At 54.7% G+C, this 8,288-nt stretch overlaps 2 non-coding genes across 2 annotated transcripts; one reads left to right on the top strand and one right to left on the bottom strand.

Annotated features, from left to right (window-relative positions):
• Nucleotides 1–2,969: 2,969 nt before the first annotated feature.
• Nucleotides 2,970–3,044, top strand: TRNAI-UAU. Its single transcript has one exon. It is a non-coding gene; the product is annotated as a tRNA-Ile (tRNA).
• Nucleotides 3,045–4,108: 1,064 nt separating this feature from the next.
• On the bottom strand, nt 4,109–4,180 carry TRNAQ-CUG. The gene has a single exon. It is a non-coding gene; the product is annotated as a tRNA-Gln (tRNA).
• Nucleotides 4,181–8,288: the final 4,108 nt, after the last annotated feature.

Here is an 8,288-nt window from a genome sequence, read left to right as displayed (position 1 = left end):
TATAGCACTTTGGAGTAGACAGTGACTGGAGGGTTTTTCTCATCCCTGTAATAGCTACATGGACAGAACAATTCTTCCTTTTCTTTAGCACTATCTAACCAGGGCTTAGGTCACCTTAACACTATGGGTTTGGGGGGGGGAGGGGGTTCACACACTGAGAGACGTCGCTCTGCCAGTTCAGTGCCCAGCGTACACCAGCCCTTAGATCCCTCTTGGTATATCAATGCAGGCACTGGCCTGTGAGAGGAAAACATCGGCTCACAAACACAGAGACTGAATTCCCCACATTCAATCTCTCTGCACTTTCCAGAAAGTCACGAAATTCAATTCATTCTTGCTAGGCCAGAGAAAAAATAAGTGACACCAAGTTTTTGGCTTGGTTAAATAAAATTAAGTGTTTAATTAATATAGTAAAAATATGCACTGATTCCTCTAACTAACACCACAGCGTGAAATAGGAACAGAGACAAAGCTTGTCAGTGACGACTAATTTCACAAATGATCTTCCCATTATTAATTTCCACGCCGCCCCCATTGGAGGTCTGGGGATCTCCAGTGTCACTGCTCTGCATTCACCTTCCCCTTAGAATTGTTCTCGGACATTCCCAAATTTGGAAAATTGTGCAGTTCAGAATGTGAATAGTGACCCCATCTCCTTCCTGCACCTGCCCTACATTGCTCCACAGCAGCTTCTCCACCTGCAGAGTCACCCCAGCACGGCAGTGCAGCCGCCCAGGGTTCAGCAGGGGCCCCTGGCAAGGACAGTGGGTGCAGCTAACAGCCCGGTGTGCCTGGCCGTGAGGCAGCTGTAAAAAAGCAACACCCCTCACCCCAGAAGTACAGAGACTGAATTCCCCAACTATAACATCATGACCCCCTGTAGAAAGCCACACGTGTCAGTTGTATTTTCACAGGGAGATGCAAAAATCAAGTGACACCAATTTTTAAGTTGAGTAAAAAAAGTTGAGGAGATAGTTATTAACCTCACAAAAATATACTAAAGATCCCTCAACATAACACCTGAAGGTGAAATATAAACAGAGACAAGCCTTGTCAGCAAAGGCTCATTTCCCAAACGATCCTCAAAATGTTACTAATTCCCACCCCTCCTCCGCAGGAGCTCTGTGCAGTGTAACTGTTCTGCAGGCAGCTTCCCATTCAATGCTGTTGTGGGACATTCCCAGGCCTGGAAATGTACCAACGACAGAATTTGAAGAGCAAACCTGGCTCCCCGCAGCAGGCGGGATTTGAGTGTTTTGTCCCCGTCATTTAGTCTTTGTCAATAGTACAGACGCCATGGGCAGGACTCCAGGCTCTGCTTGAGGGATCCTGGCACAGGGGCTGGGGGGGAGAAAGGATTGTAGATTCTGACCTGTGCTCTGGAGAGGAGGTAATAAGTGAAGGGGGCATTTCTGACTCCTCCCTTCCCTCAGTGTCCCCAGGGCTGGAATTCTACATTCCACAGGCCAAACAAGGGGGTGATGCCACTTGGCTAATGAAAACCAGTGCTCCAGGTGAAGCTTGAACTCACAACCTCAGCCTAACTCCTCTCAGCACTGCCCTATAAGTACTGTGCGCTAACTAATTGCGCCACTGGAGCACCTGTTAATTGCTCTTCTCCCAGTTCCCTAGCCTGATAAAGGCGAGGAGTGACCCCAAAACATTCTCAGTGGAGCTGAGAGCAGGTAACGACAAGTGTTGTACTTGGTGGGGTGGATTCTTCTTAAGGGTTCCAGGCACCATTTGACCCTTTTGTTCTTCCCTGTGTAATAACAGAGCTGGTTAAGACTCAATGGAGCGTCCTGCTGCAGACCAACAGATCTCAAATCACTGATAACCAGCTCTAAGCGTTAGTCCTGCTTTGGGACAGTGTCTCTCATGCAACAAACTGCCCAGTCTGCGCTAGCAGTGAGGCTCCCTCACTAACAGCTGAAATCAGGGAGAGCTGTGTGAAGTGCAGGGACCCAGGGGTGCCTGAACAGGGGAGAACAACACCCCAGGACTTTTAAAAATGGGAGGGCTCTGCCTTACCACTTTGTAATGACCGTAAGGGCATGAGAAAGGGGCAGCATAGGAGTCTATGTAGCTCTGATTTTTGTCTTCTGACAGTAGCCAATACCAGGTGCCCTAAAAGCCACTCCCCTAGACACCACTGGGAGTTGAACCCAGGATCTTCTGTTTACAAAACAGGTGTTTTAACCAGCTAAGCCATGGTGCCTGCTGTTACTTAAAGTACCGTGTCTGCACACACCTGACTCTGTGCCAATCCCCAATGGGCCCTGACAAGTGTTGCTCGTGTTTGGATTCTGTAAAGCAGAGTAGCAGGTGAAGTTTTGCTCCCAAGGTGGGTGTGTGATTCTTTGGACAGGTCTACACTACAAAATTAGGTTGGTGTAATTACATTACTTAGTCTGGCAATGCAGTTATATCAACCTAATCCCAGTGTAGATAGCGGCTCAGCTGTCAGAACTTTCCCTTGGAGCAGGGGGACACTGAAAGGGGAGGGGCCCAGCCTCTGTAGCAGAAATACAGGGCAGGCGAGTTCACAGCAGGCATGGTGGGATACTGGTGGAGACCAGTCATGGTGATATAATGACCAGCAGCATTTACACTGACAATTTATCGCTTGAAGTTTGCTGCAAAAAGCTCTAGGCCTCTCGTTGAGGTGTTTTTATTTTGTCACCAAAACAGGGCAGTTTTGTCGCCAGACGTGGCATTGCAGAGTGTGCACCAGCCACAAGCTGCCGAACGAGGGTGCGTTGTCTGTTTTTCACACACCTGAGCAATATAATTCTGCTGAAAGAATTAGTGCAGACCTGGCCAAAGATTCACACACACACACAGCTTGCAAGGAAAACGTCACCTGCTCCTCTGCTTTGCAGTATCCAAACACACGCAAAGTGTGTCAGGCCCCAGTGGGGCTGGCAGGGAGTCAGCTGTGGGCAGACACTGTGTCTTAGTTGTAAGCAGGCACCATGGCTTAGCTGGCTTAAAGCACCTGCCTTATAAACAGGAGATCCTGGGTTCAACTGCCAGTGGTGCCTTGTTGAGTAACTCTTGGGGTACCTGGTATCAGCTACTGTCAGAGAACAAAACACAGTGTTGGGTGGGCCTTTGGTCCAGCCCAGTATAGCTGTTTTTATGGTTTAAATTACACTCACAGGCTCTGATGATAGAGTTACTGAAAGTTTGGGAGTTAAGAGCTGATAGGTCAGTGGTCCAGCCTGTCACAGATGACCCCCCTCTCTCTGGGACAGGGGCAGGTCTAGGCTCTCACACCAAATGCTCATTGGGGCTGCCAGAATCTGTGAGCAGCTCATTTAGTTTGCACCGAGGGTTGAGTCCTGCTTTGTGCACCGTGTGTGAGAATGAAAATCCTAAACTGCCCTTTGAAATAACGAAAGCAGCAGGACGTGTTATTATCCCTGCCCCAATGCAGACAGACCAATGGAGAAATGCCGTCGAGTCCAGGGTAATACTCCACAGCCGTTCTACCTTGTTTGCTTGCTAAACTCCCTCCCAACCTTGAGGGCTCCCAGAGCCCAGTATTGAGCCTGAGCCAAGATGTCTACTGTTATATCCTTGGGGGCAGCCGGTTTAGGAAGAAATCACTTGAGGCCAGACAGCAGACAGCTAACAAAACTACCATTTTATTTACAGACACACAGCTCACCCAACTGGCCGAAACTGGCTGGGCTATCCCCTAATAATCTAACTCAGTTGCCATAGCAACAAAAACCATGACAACCAAATAGAGAACACTGCCCAGAGGAGGGACCGTGTGACAGGCTCCAGCCTGGGGCTCTTCCTCCCTCCATGCCAAGCCCTGACTCTCAATCCCAGCCCTGAAACTCCTTTCTTCAAGCGCAATATGGGCCAGAGGAAAAGTGTGGCAGGAAGCACAAGGGCCAAACTTGTGGGCAGCAGGTGAAGCCCAACCATCAAGGTAGCAAGTTCACAGCCCCAACCCTTTGTGGCCTTCCCAGCCAAAGACCTGGTTCTACAAGGTGTAAGTCACCCAGCAGGAGGGGGGAGACTGGCTCTTGCACAGCTGGACACAAGGAAATTGAGCACTGGGAGCTCCAGGGCTTTATCACAAGCCAATACAAGGTCCCACTGAGATTTGAACTCAGATTGCAGGATTCAGAGTCCTGAGTGCTGCCCGTTACACCATGGGACCAGCTCATGCTGCCTTTTCTGCACATCGGTGACCCTCACGGGGCTGGCTTGTGTAAGGGGCTCTTGGCCCTTTACTAAAACTTAGTGTGTGTGTGTGTGTGTCGGGGGGGGGGGGAGTTGGTTGGCTAGTTCCCAGCACCAATAGAAGGGGGAAGGGCCAATGGGAAATCAGGCCCCTGAGACTGACAGTCCCCATGGGCAATGGGGAGAGGCCAAAGCTCCAAGTTAGCCGCACTGACAGGCCAGGCAGTGTAATGAGGGAGTCACCAGGCCAGGGGGTCCCATCCTCCCTGGGAGCTGGAACTGCCTGGGCCAGAGTGGGGCAGAGCTAAGGAGAGAGCAGGAGCCCGAGAAGAGCCGGGGAGCAGAGCTGCGCAGGTGTAGTGCCAGAAACTGCTCCCTGTAGGACTTTGCTACCTGCAGCAGTTACTGAGACCTGAGGTTGTTCTTATTTGCTGACTTGTCCTAATTGGCTCAAACTTGACAGTGGTTTCTCTAGCAAAGGCCAGTCCCTGGCCCCTTGGTCCAGACATCCTCATTCACATCAGGCTGGGGTGACCAGATGTCAAAGATGAAATATCGGGACGCGGGGGGCGGAGCAACAAAAAAAAAGCCGGCGGCTCCCCCCCCCCACCACCAGGCGGCAGTGGCACAGCCCCGTCTCCACCCAACTCTCGGCTCCGACCCCCGATACACCCCCAGCTCCCCCATCCCCTCGCTCCTGGGCCCAGCCTGGGCTCCGAGCTCTGCAGCCGAGCCACGCTCCAGGTCCCTCCTGCAGCTCCCGGGCAAGGGGCGAACCAGGCAGCCGGGCCCGGGCCCTCCCGGCAGGAGCGTGTCTGCCCCACATGTGTCTCCGCCCCCCGCCCACCTGGGCCCTGCCCGCTCCGCACTGCCCCCAGCCCCACTGCGCTGCCCTGCAGGCTCCAGGGCTGGAGCAGCCTCCGTGCTGCGCTCCCGGCCATGGCCACGGCCTGTGTGCACACCTGGGAGGGAGGAGGATGCCGCCTGCTTGGGGAAGAGGCAGGGCCAGGGCGAGGATTTGGGGAGGGATCCAATGGGGCAGTGAGGGGGTGGGGCTGGGGGCAGGGCCAGGGCGGGGATTTGGGGAGGGATCCAATGGGGCAGTGAGGGGGTGGGGCTGGGGACAGGGCCAGGGCGGGGATTTGGGGAGGGATCCAATGGGGGAAGGAGGGGGCGGAGTCAGGGGGGTGAATGTCCCTCCAGGCTCTGCCTGTGTGCTGGAGCAGAGGGCAAAATTGTTTGTTCGTCCAGTGTCCCGACCAAACATCAGTCGGGACATGGGACAAATAAGCAAATATCGGGAAACTCCCGATAAAATCGGGACGTCTGGTCACCCTACAAAAGGCTTCAAGTTGAGAATCATTTCCCCTTCCCGCTCTGTGGGAGGGGAGACTTTTAAACGCGCTCTCTGTGTGACTGCACATGGCTAAGCAAAGAGAACAAACCCCCAATCCTCCCTGTGCTTTGGGAGCCAGGTTTGCGGGGGGAATTCTGTAGTTCAGATGACTTCACGCCTGGGCATTGTGATTCTTTACCAGTTTCTCTGGCACTGGGGAAGTTATGTGCTCACAGCTGTGATGGCTGAGTGGTTAAGACGTTGGAGTTGAAATCCAATAGGATTCCCCTGTGCAGGTTCAAATCTTGCTCACGGTGAGGCCTGTATTGTAGCCAGTCTGTCACCGGGGCAACACCTCTGTACAACCCCCTGAGACACTCTCAATTCTCTCCCCACCCCAAGTAAATCCTGTTCTGCTCCTTTCATAGAGATGCCTGGGACACCACCTCACACTGTGTCCCTGAGGGGTCAGGCAAACTCTCAGCACCTGAACCGTCTGCCACTCACCTAGTGCCCCATAGATCAGCCATAGCCCTGGTTCTGCTCCTCTCTCTAGAGTGCAAAAGGAGCCAAGTCAGCGACTCCATGGGAGCTACGGGGCTGCAGAACCAACAGAGGAAAAATAGGTGCTCAGCACCCACTGGCAGCCAGCTCCACTCGCACACTACGGGCCTTGGATCTAAAAGGGGAGTGTGGGGTCTGGTGGTCAGAGCGGGGGAGGAGGGGCTGGTGGTCAGAATTCCTGGGTTCTATCTCCAGCTCTGGGAGGGGAGTGGGGTCCAGTGGTTAGAGTGTGTGTCAGGGGGGAGAGCCAGGACTCCTGGGTTCTCATTCTGGCTCTGACTCTCTCTTGTGCAATCCCTCGGCAGTAACCCAACTTGTCAGCGGGTGGGAGTGAGGGGTTGGGGCCGGGTTGCGACATGGTCCAGAGTCTCATACTGCCCCTTTGTTACCCAACCCGGGGCAGGGTGGGGGATGGCCTGGGAGACCTGCTAAGAAAGGCGCTTCTGGTGGGTTTCTGTGTGGGTCACGCTGCCCCCTGGTGGATAGACCCCTCTAGGTCAGAACCAGTCTCAGCCCGGGTCAGACCCTGGGAGCCCAAACCCCTCTGTCACCATGGCTATGTCTATTGGTCTCCTGGAAAGGTCCATTCTGATTGGTAGCTGTCCAGTGGCAGTGAGTTCCACAGGCCTCGGCACAGGCTGTGTGGGGCAGGAGGTCCTTGTGTTGGGAGGAGTGGGAGTGAACTGTGTGCGGTTGTGCCTCTGAGCACGATTCTGATTAGTCTGGTGTGTGTGGGTGGGTGATTGTGAGTGTGGCTGGGGGTGTGATTGTTTCTCTCTTTGGGGGTTGAGCTAGCATGCCCCTCTGGGTGTGTAGTGTGTGAGTGTTCTTGGGATTGCGTGAGTCCCTTTGTGCGTCAATGTGTGTGTGTGTGTGTCAATTGCTGCAGGATACAAAATCCCGCAAAGCCACCACACACACACACACAGAGTGAGGCTCAGCCCCACCAGCAGGGGGCAGCAGGGACACACACGTCTCTCCTGGGCCAGCTTGGACAATTTCCCATCACAACCCGGCACAGTACTGGTGCCCCCACACAGGGGTGGGCAGCGACCGGGCCGGGGGGGGGCAGATGTGCTGGATTCAGAAGGAAGCACTTTGGGAAAATCAGTCACGGCCCTTAGCAGAGCTGAGACACAGACCCAGTGACCCCTGCACCACTCTGAGAGGGGAGTGGGGTCTAGTGGTAAGAGCAGGGAGGGGGCTGGGCACCAGGACCCCTGGGTTCCATAGGGGAGACTGTTTTTTTCTGTGCTTCCCTCCCTAGAGATCCCAGCCCAGCCCCCCTAGTGGAGAGTGAGTGGGAGCCGGGGAAGTTGCTCTCCCACTTCAGAAACATGATTTCCCCCCCCAACCCAACCGTGGGCTGTTCCATTATGGACCCCTCCCTCCCGAATGCAGACAGTAGAAGCCCCACCCCACCAGAGAAGGGGGGGCGGGGGTCTAGTTGCACAATCCCACTCATGGTTGCAAACAAACCCCCACATCCCCACAAACCACTGCTAGGACAGGATCTGCTGCTTTCTTTTCACCATGAGCTGCTCCCCGCCAGGCACCACACCCCAGTCACACGCCCTTGGTCACTATGTAGCTCAGTGGCAATCACTGCCCCGAAGTGACTCCGGTGCAGGCACCCACAGCACGAACTCCCCACACCGGATTCTGGCCACACGCAGAGAATTCTCTCCGCCGGGCTCCTTCGGTTCCTCTCGCTGCTCCCCGTCCTGCCGCCAGACACTGCTCATCTGCATAGCCCCGCCCATAGGCACGTGACGCCTTCTGTCGTTTCGGTCTCAATTGAATGAGTTGCCTGCGGGGAGTGAGCACGTCACAGCCCCAGCGCACGTCACAGCCGTTGCGCGGGGATTGTCTGTGAGCTCCGTGCTGGGGGCGGGGCTTCAGGGAGAGACCCAGCCCCATAGACAGCCTGGGGCAGGGAGATATTGGGGGAAGGGATGAGGGGATGGGGAGAGGGAAAGACCCAGCCCCATAGACCCATAGGGGCAGGGAGATATTGGGGGCAGGAGGGGAGAAGGGGGTTGGCAGAGACCCAGCCTGGGGTTCAGGGGAAATGGGGTGGTTTGGAGGGAACTGGGGAGGAGAAGAGACACAGGGCAGGACACATGTTGGGACAGGGAAACTGACTCACTCCCAATACATGCGGAGCAGGGCAGGGCGGAGGCAG

Source organism: Mauremys mutica, unplaced genomic scaffold, assembly GCF_020497125.1.
Source record: "Mauremys mutica isolate MM-2020 ecotype Southern unplaced genomic scaffold, ASM2049712v1 Super-Scaffold_100331, whole genome shotgun sequence".
Lineage (NCBI taxonomy): Eukaryota > Metazoa > Chordata > Testudines > Geoemydidae > Mauremys > Mauremys mutica.
The sequence above is the reverse complement of the archived record's forward strand: the minus strand, read 5'-3'. Positions and strand labels throughout refer to the sequence as shown.